The following is a 12,179-nucleotide window of genomic DNA, read 5'->3' as shown; positions in this document are numbered from 1 at the left end:
GCATCACAACAACGTTTCACCAGGCAACGCCGGTCAACTGCTGTTTGTGTATGAGAAATCGGTTGGAAACTCTCCTCATGTCAGCACGTTGTAGGTCTCGCTACCGGCGCCAACCTTGTGTGAATGCGCTGAAAAGCTAATCATTTGCGTATCACAAGAGCTGCTTCCTGTCGGTTAAATTTTGCGCCTGGAGCACGTCATCTTCGTGGTGTAGCAACTTTAATGGCCAGTAGTGTATTTCCCGATGAATTGAGGGATATTGAAATTACTGTTAACAAGTTCTCAGTGCAAGGAAAGTCATCAGCACGATTCGAGCTGTATATTAATGTGTAAACAGTGAATGTAAATAATAAAAGATTCACTTCTTGGCGACCAGCGTGATAGGCGAATCCTCTCTCTCTCTCTCTCTCTCTCTCTCTCTCTCTCTCTCTCTCTCTGAGGAGACCAGACAGGGAGGTCATTGGTCCCATCGGCATAGGGAAGGATGGGGAAGGAAGTCGGCCGTACCATTTCGTCTCTATCTGCTCCAGTACGGTACAGCTCTTGCTCACCGTCCATTCTCACGCTGTGTGACCATCTGGCGCGTCGTTGAGTGCTGCCTTTGTAATCCTACCTACTCGCTAGTCTCTTCTAGCTAAATCTTCCTGCACTGTGCATTAAAACGTAGCCAAAAAAAGTAATAAACGCGGGCAGGGATGTGGCATAAAAGTGTCGTGTCTGATGTCATGTTCAATAAATTTTAATTTTCTATTTTCCATTGCCATTAACAATTTTCTCTCTTCGTTGACTTCCCTCGAGATTTCCACGTTGGTTTTTCTTTCCCTCTGTCGTTTTTCCGCCATATTCAGCTTCGATTTCTCTGCAATTTTCCCAATTTCGAGCTTTCACTTCCGTAGCGCAGTGCACTCCATACAAATGATTCTGTAAAGGATTATCTGATATCAATATTCATATGTTTGCTGCTTGAGATGTTGTCTCCAGTCTGTATTACGGAACGGTCACGCGGTCCCAGTTGCTAAAAGTTTGCAGGGGCAACAAAAAGTTGATTTTCGCTATATAAGTTAAAATATAGAATATAAGTTAAAAATTCAAAACGCTGTCACAATCGTACGTTAAAGGTTTAATGCAGTAACTGCTACCACCCCATATCACCACCCGCCACGGCGGTTTCACAGAGTGCAACAGGAGAGATGTGTTGGAGGGAGTAACGGCCGCTCTGTAGAGCGCCGAACTGAGCAGATGTACGAACTGTTACGCTGTTGGAAGGTGCCGTCGCCGTCCGGTAAGACATCAAGGTTCAGAATGGTTCAAAAGGCTGTGAGCACTATGGGACTTAACATCTGAGGTCATCAGTCCCCTAGAACTTAGAACTACGTAAACCTAACTAACCTAAGAACATCACACACATCCATGCCCGAGACAGGAATCAAACCTGCGACCGTAGTAGCAGCGCGGTTCCAGACTGAAGCGCCTAGAACCGCTCGGTTACACCGGCCGGAAAGACATCAAGCGTTAAGGGATGCATGTGGACCACAGTAATGTTGACGTAGTCCACAGGTGTCTTCGGAGCCTTCAGTTAGTGCCAGTCGCTCATAGACGTACACGATCTTCGACATGATGCAACAAGAAACGTAGTTAACCCGATCAGGCGATACCCGTTTACATTGCTCCACCGTCCGATCTCGATTATCCCATGCCCACTGCAGTCGTAACTGAGGACGTCGTAGGGTCAACATAGAAGCGCATAGTGGCCGTCTGCTGCAAGCCCCGTGTCCAGCAACGTGCGCTGAACACTGTGCTGCTGAACACTTGTGCGGCACCGGCCAGCAGCCAGCACTGCACTCTGCCGCCTCAGCTGCCCCACATCGTCGATCGTTGCCCGTCCTTCGATACAGAGCGCGCGAGCTCACGACCTCGGCGTTCCATAATGCTGTCGCCTACTCGTGGTTTCACCGCTCTCCATCCACTTTACGTAAACGCTCCCGGCAGTAACACGGAGGCAGCCGACCATCTTCGCCGTTCCTAGTCGACGCGCCACAACATTTACATCTACATAATTACTCCGTAATTCACAATTAAATGCCTAGCAGACGTTTCATCGCATCATATTCAAGTTCAGTACTTAAATCTTTTCGTGTAGCTCTGATTTTGCGTATTTTATTACGATGGTCATTTCTCCCTATGTACGTGGGCGTCAACAAACTATTTTCGCTCTCTGAGCAGAAAGTTGGCGACTGAAATTTCATGAGAAGATCCTGCTGCAAAAAAGCCTTTTTTTATGATTGCCACCCGAACTCATGTATCACAGCCGCGGCTCTCTCTCCCCTATTTCGTTATAATAGAAAACGAGCAGCCCTTCTTTGAGCTTTTTCGGCGTCCTCCGTCAAACCTATCTGATGCGGATGCCATACCGCGCAGCAGAACTCCAGAGGAGCGTGCTGTAACCAGTATCTTTAGTACCCCTGTTGTGCATTTTCTAAGTGTTCCCGCAATAAATCGCAGTCTTTGATTCGCTTTCCGCACCACATCAGCTAGGTGATCGTTCAAATTTAAGTTATTCGTAAGTGTGCTCCCTAAGTATTCCGTTGAAATCAGAGCTACTAGATTTGTGCGATTTATCGTGTAACCGGAATTTAGCGGATTCCCTTTCATACTCACGTGCATGGCTTTACAGGTTTCATTATGCAGAGGCAATTGGCACTTTACACACTATACAGATACCTTGTCTAGATCATTCCGCTATTGCTTTTGATTATCTAGTCACTTTACAAGACACTAAATGACAGCATCATCTGTAAACAGTCTAAACAGTCTAAGAGAGTTTCCAGAATGAGATTCTCACTCTGCAGCGGAGTGTGCGCTGATATGAAACTTCCTGGCAGATTAAAACTGTGTGCCCGACCGAGACTCGAACTCGGGACCTTTGCCTTTCGCACTTGCCCGCGAAAGGCAAAGGTCCCGAGTTCGAGTCTCGGTTGGGCACACAGTTTTAATCTGCCAGGAAGTTTCAGTCTAAGAGAGCTTCTGAGATTGTCGCCTAAATCATTATGTAGATTAGGAGCTGTGGAGATCTGTAACACGTCGTTGCGGAGCGCCAGATATTACTTCCGTCCCGCTGTATGACTTTCCGTCAGATAGTACGAGCTGTGACGTTTCTGACAGGAAATTACGATTCCAGTCGCACAATTGAGAAGATACTCCATAGACACGCAATTTGATTAGAAGTGTCTTGTGAGAAACTGTGTCATAAGCGTTTTGAAAATCTAAATATATGGAATCGATTTGACATCCCCTGTTGATAGGACTCATTACTCCTAGAGAGTGAAGAGCTAGTTGTTTTTCAAAAGAACGATATTTTCTGAATCCGTGTCGGCTATTTGTCAATAAATCATTTGCTTCGAGATAATCCTTAATGTTCGAACACAGTATACGTTCCAAAATTGTATTGCAAATCGACTTTAGTGATGTGGGTCTGTAATTCGGCGGATTACTCCTGTTTCCCTCCTTGGGTAATAGTGTGACCCGCGCAGCTTGGGATTCTTCGACGAGCGAACAGTCGTAAGTGATTACTAAGTATGTTCAGCTATTGTCTCAGCATACTGTGAGAGGAGCCTGACTGGTGTACCATCTGGATTTATACCAGTTACTCATGTTGGCAGGTGTTCATGATGTGCAGTCTGGAACATTTACTTGGTCCTCCATTGCGAAAGGGTTTCCGGAAACCGTGATTAGTAGCGGCGTCCTAGTGGCACTGTCCTCGCTAACATCGCCTTTGTTACCGCGCAGTCTGCGTTCCCTGAGACTCGCTTATACCAGTCGATCGCTCCATTTGTTCAAATGGCTCTGAGCACTATGCGACTTAACATCTGTGGTCATCAGTCGCCTAGAACTTAGAACTAACTAAACCTAACTAACCTAAGGACATTACACACATCCATGCCCGAGGCAGGATTCGAACCTGCGACCGTAGCAGTCGCGCGGTTCCGGACTGAGCGCCTAGAACCGCGAGACCACCGCGGCCGGCGCTCCATTTGTGACACGTATCGTCGCTAGAATGACACCACGCTGCTTTCTGCTTAGAGTGGCTGCGAGTATTTCCCTTGCCGCCTCAGATGCGCGTAGTATCAGCAGCTGGTAGGCAGTTATCGCACTACAGTGATCGCTGACGTCAGACGTTATAACTTTAGTATTTGGAGACGAACGTTTCTCAATACTACAGGTGTAGAACACCAGGCAAGTAAACAAAGTAACCATTAGTTTACTCATCTTCAATGGTAAGGAGCTGTCTGTAATATTTACTTGAGGTTAAATTCTTACCCAAGTTCGCTTCTGAATAACAGGTTTCGGTGAGCACGGTCATCATATTCAGATCTGTGAAAACATTCATACGACGTCAAATTAAACAGAGATAAAATTAAGTTATGATAGCAGGTTCACTGTAATAGGAAACTGTGTTACAACATATCTCGATAAAAGGTTATCACATGTCTCCTAAACCAAGTGAACAAGCACCGTTCGTAACACATTGTCAGTTATGTGAGCGACGACGATCAAAATGAAAAGTATTACTCACATGGAAAAGATGCGCTTACAGTATGACGAGACAGATGTTTTAAAATATGTCCTAATACGAGTATAATGAAGCCACACTGGCATCGTCAAAAGATACACACAAAATCAGCTTAGCACCGTCGCACATATTTAAAATATGGTATATATCAGGGCGCAGTGTCGTCTTAGTCAACCTGTTAACAGCGGCCGGCCGAGGTGGCCGAGCGGTTCTAGGCGCTACAGTCTGTAACCGCGGTACTGCTACGGTCGCAGGTTCGAATTCTGCTTCCGCCATGGATGTGTGTGAGGTCCTTAGGTTAGTTAGGTTTAACTAGTTCTAAGTTCTAGGGGACTTATGACCTCAGAGGTTAAGTCCCATAGCGCTCAGGGTCATTTTGTTAACAGCGCTATTGTTCATAACAGACTGCAGTACAGTGACCACAAAATGTTTGTGTCGTAAGCTCGTTAGATGTCGGTCCTGTAACCTACGCGTATTCATCAATTGTTAAAAAAAAATGCAATCATAAGAATACTTACCAGTTGTATAAGTTATTACAGCGATGAAATGTAATAAATTAAAATAACGATTAAAGCTTAAATTTAGATTGTTAGAAAGGAAGTGATTATGTGACAATACGTAATTCTGTAAGTCCAAGCATGGTCTCGAAGATAATTTCTGACCCATGGCTTTTCCAACTGATCCCCTTAATTCCAAGAATGAACAGTGAAGATAGAGACTCCATACACTTACGTGATCAAGATTTGAGAAAACGAGCACATTCATTTAAGTAAATCAGCATTTGAGGAAAGCAGAACCTGATTGTTAAGAAACACTGACGCTGGAGTTAAATAAGGATGATCCGCAGAACATCATCTCGCAGGTTCCGAAGCTCACGAGGTTGTATTCGCCTTTGCTTAGCGACAGAATAACTTTCGTATCTGGTTTTCCTTTCCACACGGATTTTCTTAATAGTAAGAGCACGAGAAACTGAAAGATCGCTTTCGACATGAGCACTTGAGTGACTCAAACCAGAGGCCAGAATGCCGCGAAGTGTCTCTCAAAACACATCAACAGCTGTGACATACTGTAATGACAAAGCATTTCAACGTTGTCATTTGTGTTACATATGACATATCGTCGTATTAGGTGATGTCCGAAATTGACCGAAAGTTAATTAGAAATTGCTGTGGACACCTAATGTGGGAAAAAAAAATAATATGTGAAAGATCCTTTGCTAGAATCTTTCGACATCTACCAGAATGAGATTTTCACTCTGCAGCAGAGTTATAGTTCTCTGATTCTTTCAGGAGTGCTAGTTCTGCTAGGTTCGCAGGAGAGATTCTGTAAAGTTTGGAAGGTAGGAGACGAGGTACTGGCAGAAGTAAAGCTGTGAGGACAGGGCGTGAGCCGTGCGTGGGTAGCTCAGATGGTAGAGCACTTTCCCGCGACAGGCATTGGTCCCGAGTTCGAGGTTCGATCCGGCACAGGAAGTTTCTACATCTATTTAAATACTCCACAAGACACTGTGCGGGGCGTGGCGGAGGCTACCCTGTACCACCGTTAGACTTTCCCTGTCCTGTTCCACTTGCAGATAGAGCGAGGGAATACCGACCGTCGATAATGCTTCCGTACGTGCCTTAATTTCTCTCGTCTTATTCTCGTGGTTCTTACGCTAAATGGTCCTTACGCTAAATGCACGTTGGCGGTACTAGAGTAGTTTTGTAGTTAGCTTCAAATGCCTGTTCCTAAAATTTTCTCAGTAGTGTTTCTCGAAAAGAACGTCGCGTTTCCTCCGAAACATTTCCGCAATCCTTGCGTGTTGATCGAACCCGTGGGTAACAAATCTAGCAAGACACCTCTGAACTGCTTTGATGTCTCTCTTTAATCCCAGACACTCGAGCAGCAGTCAAGAATGGGTCACTCTAGTGTCTTACACGTGGTCTCCATTATAAATGAACCACACTTTGCTAAAATTTTTCCAATATACCGAAGTGGACCATTCGTCTTCCCTACTACGCGCTCGTTCCCTTTCGTATCGCTTTGCAGGGCTACTGGTCCAAATGGCTCTGAGCACTATGGGACTTAACTTCTGAGGCCATCAGGCCCCTAGAACTTAGCGGTCGCGCGGTTCACGACTACAGGACCTAAAACCGCTCGACCACCGCGGCCGGCCTGCAGGGTTACTCCTAGATATTTTAACGACGTGACCGTGTGAAACAGCACACTGCTGAGCTGTATTCGAACATTACAGGATTGTTCTCCCTACACATCTGCAGTCACTTACATTTTTCTGCATTTAGAGCTAGCTGGCATCATCATACCAACCAGAAATTTTGTCCGAGTCATCTTGTATCCTCCTACAGTGACTCAACGATGACACCTTCCCGTACAGCACAGCATCAGCAGCAAGCAGCCCGTCGTACCTATCATTTATGTGCGTAGAAAATAACTGCGGTCCTGTCACACGTTCCTGGGGCACTCCTGACAATACGCTTGTCTCTGATGAACACACACCGTCGAGGACAAGGTATTGCGTTCTGTTTCTTAAGAAGTCTTGGAGCGACAAATGCGAAATGAAAAAGAAAACTAGTCTCAGCTACAGAAACGACATATAGATGTTTTGACACACAATGTGCATGATCGTCTGAATTCCGCTCATAAACGACAGCTGTGAGATTCTCGTATTTTTCTTAGAGCTGTGTTTGGTAGCTTAATTATCCTGGTTGAGCAACAAGTGTCTTTCGCTGATGTCGACGTAAGCGAGAAACTCGTGCAGAGTGCGATCGGGTCAAACACTTCTCGGAATACCCTATCAGAGAACCCAAGTCTCGCGTTTGAAGTTGCGCCGCTGTGTGGCAACTTCACATCGCCGTTATTGATGAGCATGTCACGTGGTTCTTCTGTAAGCAGGCGCGGCTCTTAGCTCAGGATACCGTTCCAAAGTCGTTCACGAACGCACCGTCAGGGACCGGTGGGCGGTTTCTTCGAGTGTTTTCTAGCATACAAATGCTGGACCGCAACTTTGGATTGTGTTGCAAAATTATGTCAAGTATAAAAAATGTGTCGATTACACGAAGAACAGAACCTATAACCACATAACAGACGAAAATGAGGGTTAGTGAAAAAGTTTCCCTCTTCCGATGCGGATCTGTAATTCAGATAGTGATATTTTAAAGAGCAGCGACAGATGTTCTCAGCGAAGAGCCAGTAGCCGCTGTTCATATAAATACTGTAGACCATTTCAGTTTTCACCGTCCTGCGTTTGGGAAGTTCGTGGAATCGACCATGGGTAAATAGCTTGTTGTGTTGGGGAAAAGAAAATTCTAATTTCGTGTGACTTAACGGTAGACATCAGTGTACTTGATAAGATGATGATGTTTGGTTTGTGGGTAGCCAACTGAGCGCTTATCAGCGCCCGTACAAATTCCCAACATTTTCTCATCCCAATCTTGCCTCTTTCATGAATGATGATGAAATGATGAGGACAAACAAACACGTCATCTCGGGGCAGGTCAAAATCCTTGACCCGCCGGGAATCGAACCCGGGACCCCGTGCTCGGGAAGCGAGAACGCGGCCGCGAGACCACGAGCTGCGAGACCACGAGCTGCGGACTACTTGATAAGAAGCAGAGTTATTGCACTTGAGGAGTTTCAAGTGACACTAATGTCTGCTCCGTTGTGGCAAGTGTTTACCGTGACGAATTCATTCCATTCTTCTTACCGCTGTTGTTATTAAAAAATGTTCAAATGTGTGTGAATTCCTGAGGGACCAAACTGCTGAGGTCATCGATACCAAGCCCTACACACTACTTAAACTAACTTATGCTAAGAACACACACACACACACACACACGCGCCCGAGGGAGTACTCGAACCTCCGGCGGGAAGGGTCGCGCAGTCCGTGACATGACACCTCAAAGCGCGCGGCTGCATATGTAAGAGGTCGTATCATACAATACGGTCGAAAAGTCGCTCACACGAAACTATATATTTATGTATGTGGTGTGTATTGTAAGATCTTCAGTACACACACCGTCAGATTATTTGACTTGTCGCTCTAACGAAGTAGGCGAGTGTCAGCAGTATGTCTCTTGGTCTTATCGCGGCGTGTTTATCTTCTGCCGTTAGGTCAGACGATAGAAATGCCACTTGCACACTTAGAGTAGCAGATTGACGGTGACCAACTTTAAACAGGTATCACTGCGTGAGTGTCATCCGCGAGGAGAAAAGGTTCTACGTTGGCAGCAATCTTATTGGCTACGTTACATATTAATACGCGGATCGGCGGAAGCAGAATTTGGTCCGTCTTTATGGCAGCGCCATCTCGTAGAGCGGAGACGGACGAGCGCTGCGCCTGCGCTGTTGTGCTTAGCGGGGCGCTCTCTATTGGGAAAGTTTTGTACTTGCTGACTACACGGAACTGTGTACACAACACTTTTCTTCAAAGTAGAACGCAAAGGCTCAATAATATTGAGATCTGGTTACTGTAGTTGTCAGAGGAGATGCGACAGTTCATCCCCGTCCTCACAAAACCAGTCCTGGACGATTTTAGACGGAGGCCCCCTCGTCTTAGAACACAGAATCACCACTGGGGAACAAACGTGCCATGGGACGGTCAGGATCAGCCAAACTGGTCAGATAATCCCTGACAGTAAGGCGAGATTGCAGGGTGCAGACACCCCATGTGGGGCCCATGAAAAGCACGATATGGCTGTCCGAATCTTGACCGAACCCCCGCCATCTCTTGTGAGGTTAAGTCGGTCAGAAGTTGCAAGACTCACCACACCAACTGGATTTCTTCCACGTTTAATGGCTTCAGTATCACGTTTTCCTCTTACGGGCATTTGCGCAATTCCCTGTTTATGAAGCTCCGTACGTGATTTCCTATTGCTGTCAGGAATCGCGAATGCGACATCCACTTCTGCAGTGAGTTTTGTAGCTTTTGTTTTCTTATGCTTCATCACAGTCCTCATCAGTGAATTTTTGTCACAATCACTCAACACGCACTTTCATCCGCGTTGTCACTCAGGGCCGATGTTTTTCCGCATTACGTGTTGTTGTTGTTGTTGTTGTTGTTGTGGTCTTCAGTCCTGAGACTGGTTTGATGCAGCTCTCCATGCTGTTCTATCCTGTGCAAGCTTCTTCATCTCCCAGCACCTACTGCAATCTACATCCTTTTGAAACTGTTCAGTGTATTCATCTCTTGGTCTCCCTCTACGATTTTTACCCTCCGCGCTGCCCTCCAATACTAAATTGGTGATCCCTTGATGCCTCAGAATATGCCCTACCAACCGATCCCTTCTTCTAGCCAAGTTGTGCCACAAATTTCTCTTCTGCAATTCTATTCAATACCTCCACATTAGTTACGTCATCTACCCATCTAATCTTCAGCATTCTTCTGTAGCACCACATTTCAAAAGCTTATATTCTCTTCTTGTTTAAACTATCGTCAACGTTTCACTTCCATACAAGGTTACACTCCGTACAAATACTTTCAGAAACGACTTCCTGGCACTTAAATCTATACTCGATGTTAACAAATTTCTCATGCGGTGTAAATCTTCTGTGTGGTACCTCCTCAAACATCAAACACTTCGGCTCCTTTCGTCACGAAATCACCCACCGTACGAGCGCCAGCAATTTGTCACTTTGGAATTCACTTACTTCGGACATAATGCACTCACAACTACAAGGAACACTGATCTAGTCGGCCGCTGTGGCCGAACGGTTCTTGGCGCTTCAGTCCAGAACCGCGCTGCTGCTACTGTCGCAGGTTCGAATGCTACCTCGGGCATGGATGTGTATGATGCCCTTGGGTTAGTTTAAGTTGTTCTAAGCTCTAGGGGACTGTTGACCTCATAAGTTAAGTCCCATAGTGCTTAGAGGCATTTGAACCATTTTTGAACACTGATATATCCACGACTGACACTTTGCAACGTACTCAGGACATAGCACAGGTGCTATTCGTGATCAAATACACCAGCGCAACCAGCATGCTTCACTAGCATCTGCATTTATGTTGAAGCACGAAATCTCGCTGTTTTTCCTTATTTTTTGTCCAACCACTGCACCTGCTGTCGGTTGCAGGTATTGCCAACTCTCAATAAAAACTGAACGTCCGTGTATCTTCAGAAATGTAGCAGCCGTGGGCAGTGACAAGACGATGTTGTTCTGACCCTGCTTGCTTACGGCTGTTGGTCCTCAACAGACGCAGTTTACAGCCTTGCGTATGTTGACTGCATGACGATCTGATAACTCTATATTTCTTTACGGCAGGATGATGATCAAATCAGTTGTCGTTTTCTACACAGCAAGAAAAAAAAAAAAAGGCGCACCACCAGGGAATTATCCGGATTAGACGGAAATCTGGAGATGTGATGTACATGTACAGGCAAACAAATTTCAGAAAATTTGGATTACTTATTCAAGAGTGAGAGGTTCACAACTTGAACAAGTCAGTAGCGCATTCATCCACGTGTGGCCCTTAGGCTTGACATTAATTGAGATAGTTGTTGGATTTTGTACCAAATTCTGCTCAATTGGCGCGTTAGATCGTCAGAAACCGTAATCTTCGGAGGCCGTTGCCCATAATGTTCGAAAATTTCCAACCGGGAGAGATTCGGCTGCCTAGGGTTTGACAAATACGAAAGCAAGCAATAGAAATTCTCGCCGTGTGCGTACTGGCATTATCTTGCTGAAATGTAAGCCGATGGCGGGTTGGCAGAAAGGACAACAAAGCGGGATATAGAATAAAAGGGTGGCATCCTAGACTCTCATTCCTTCTTGTTGGGCCTTATGGGGGGCAACAGTAAGGTTGGTATCCCACCGCTATCCGGGGCATCTCCAGACATGTGTTCGGCCTGGAATCTGATCGACTGAAGTAGAAGTGCCTTCCGTGAGGAGTCTCGCTTCGAACTGAACCCCGATCATCAGCAGGCTCCACAGACAGCAATGTGATTTCAAGCTGCTTGTTGCCCGCCATAAGGGGGGATGCCATTTCGTTTCACAGTAAGGCCCTTTGGTTGTCATCCGTGGCGTCCTTGCACCGCAGCGGTACGTGGACGTTATTACGCGCCCCATGTGGCTAGGCACCCTGGGCTTACATTCAGCACGACAATGCCCGCCCGCACACGGCGGGAGTCTCCACTACTTGCATTCGTGCTTTCCGAACCCTGCCTCGGCCAGCGAGGTCGTCGGCACGCTCCCCAAGTGAGACCGTTTGGAGTACTACGGGCAGCGCCCGCGAACCAACTGAGGATTTTGACGATGCAACGCGCCAGTTTGAGAGAATGTGCCTCGGTACCCCTTAGGAGGACATCCAACAACTCTCATCAGTTAATGCCAATCCGAATAACTGCTTACATAGTGGCCAGGTGTGGAGCAATGCAGTGTTGACGTGGTCAGTGTGATGAGCTCTCTGTGTTAGAGACTCTGTAATTATTTGTTTGTCTGTACATGTATATCACATTTACCGATTTACGTCCCATTCGGATGATTCCTTCGTGTTTTTTTTTTCTTTTTTTTCGTACAATGTATTTTTTCAGAGCAGGATGTCGATCAAATCAATTCTCATTTTGTTTTTTATTTTTGGTCATCATTCTACTGCCTGGTTTGATGCGGCCCGCCA

General features: G+C 46.0%; 1 protein-coding gene across 3 annotated transcripts in view; it reads left to right on the top strand.

Annotated features, from left to right (window-relative positions):
* The window catches only part of LOC126284041 (bifunctional heparan sulfate N-deacetylase/N-sulfotransferase), a 1,095,215-nt gene that overhangs the window by 104,682 nt on the left and 978,354 nt on the right, over window positions 1–12,179 (top strand). The window lies entirely within an intron of this gene.

Source organism: Schistocerca gregaria, chromosome 8, assembly GCF_023897955.1.
Source record: "Schistocerca gregaria isolate iqSchGreg1 chromosome 8, iqSchGreg1.2, whole genome shotgun sequence".
Lineage (NCBI taxonomy): Eukaryota > Metazoa > Arthropoda > Insecta > Orthoptera > Acrididae > Schistocerca > Schistocerca gregaria.
This window is presented reverse-complemented; position numbering and strand designations above follow the sequence as displayed.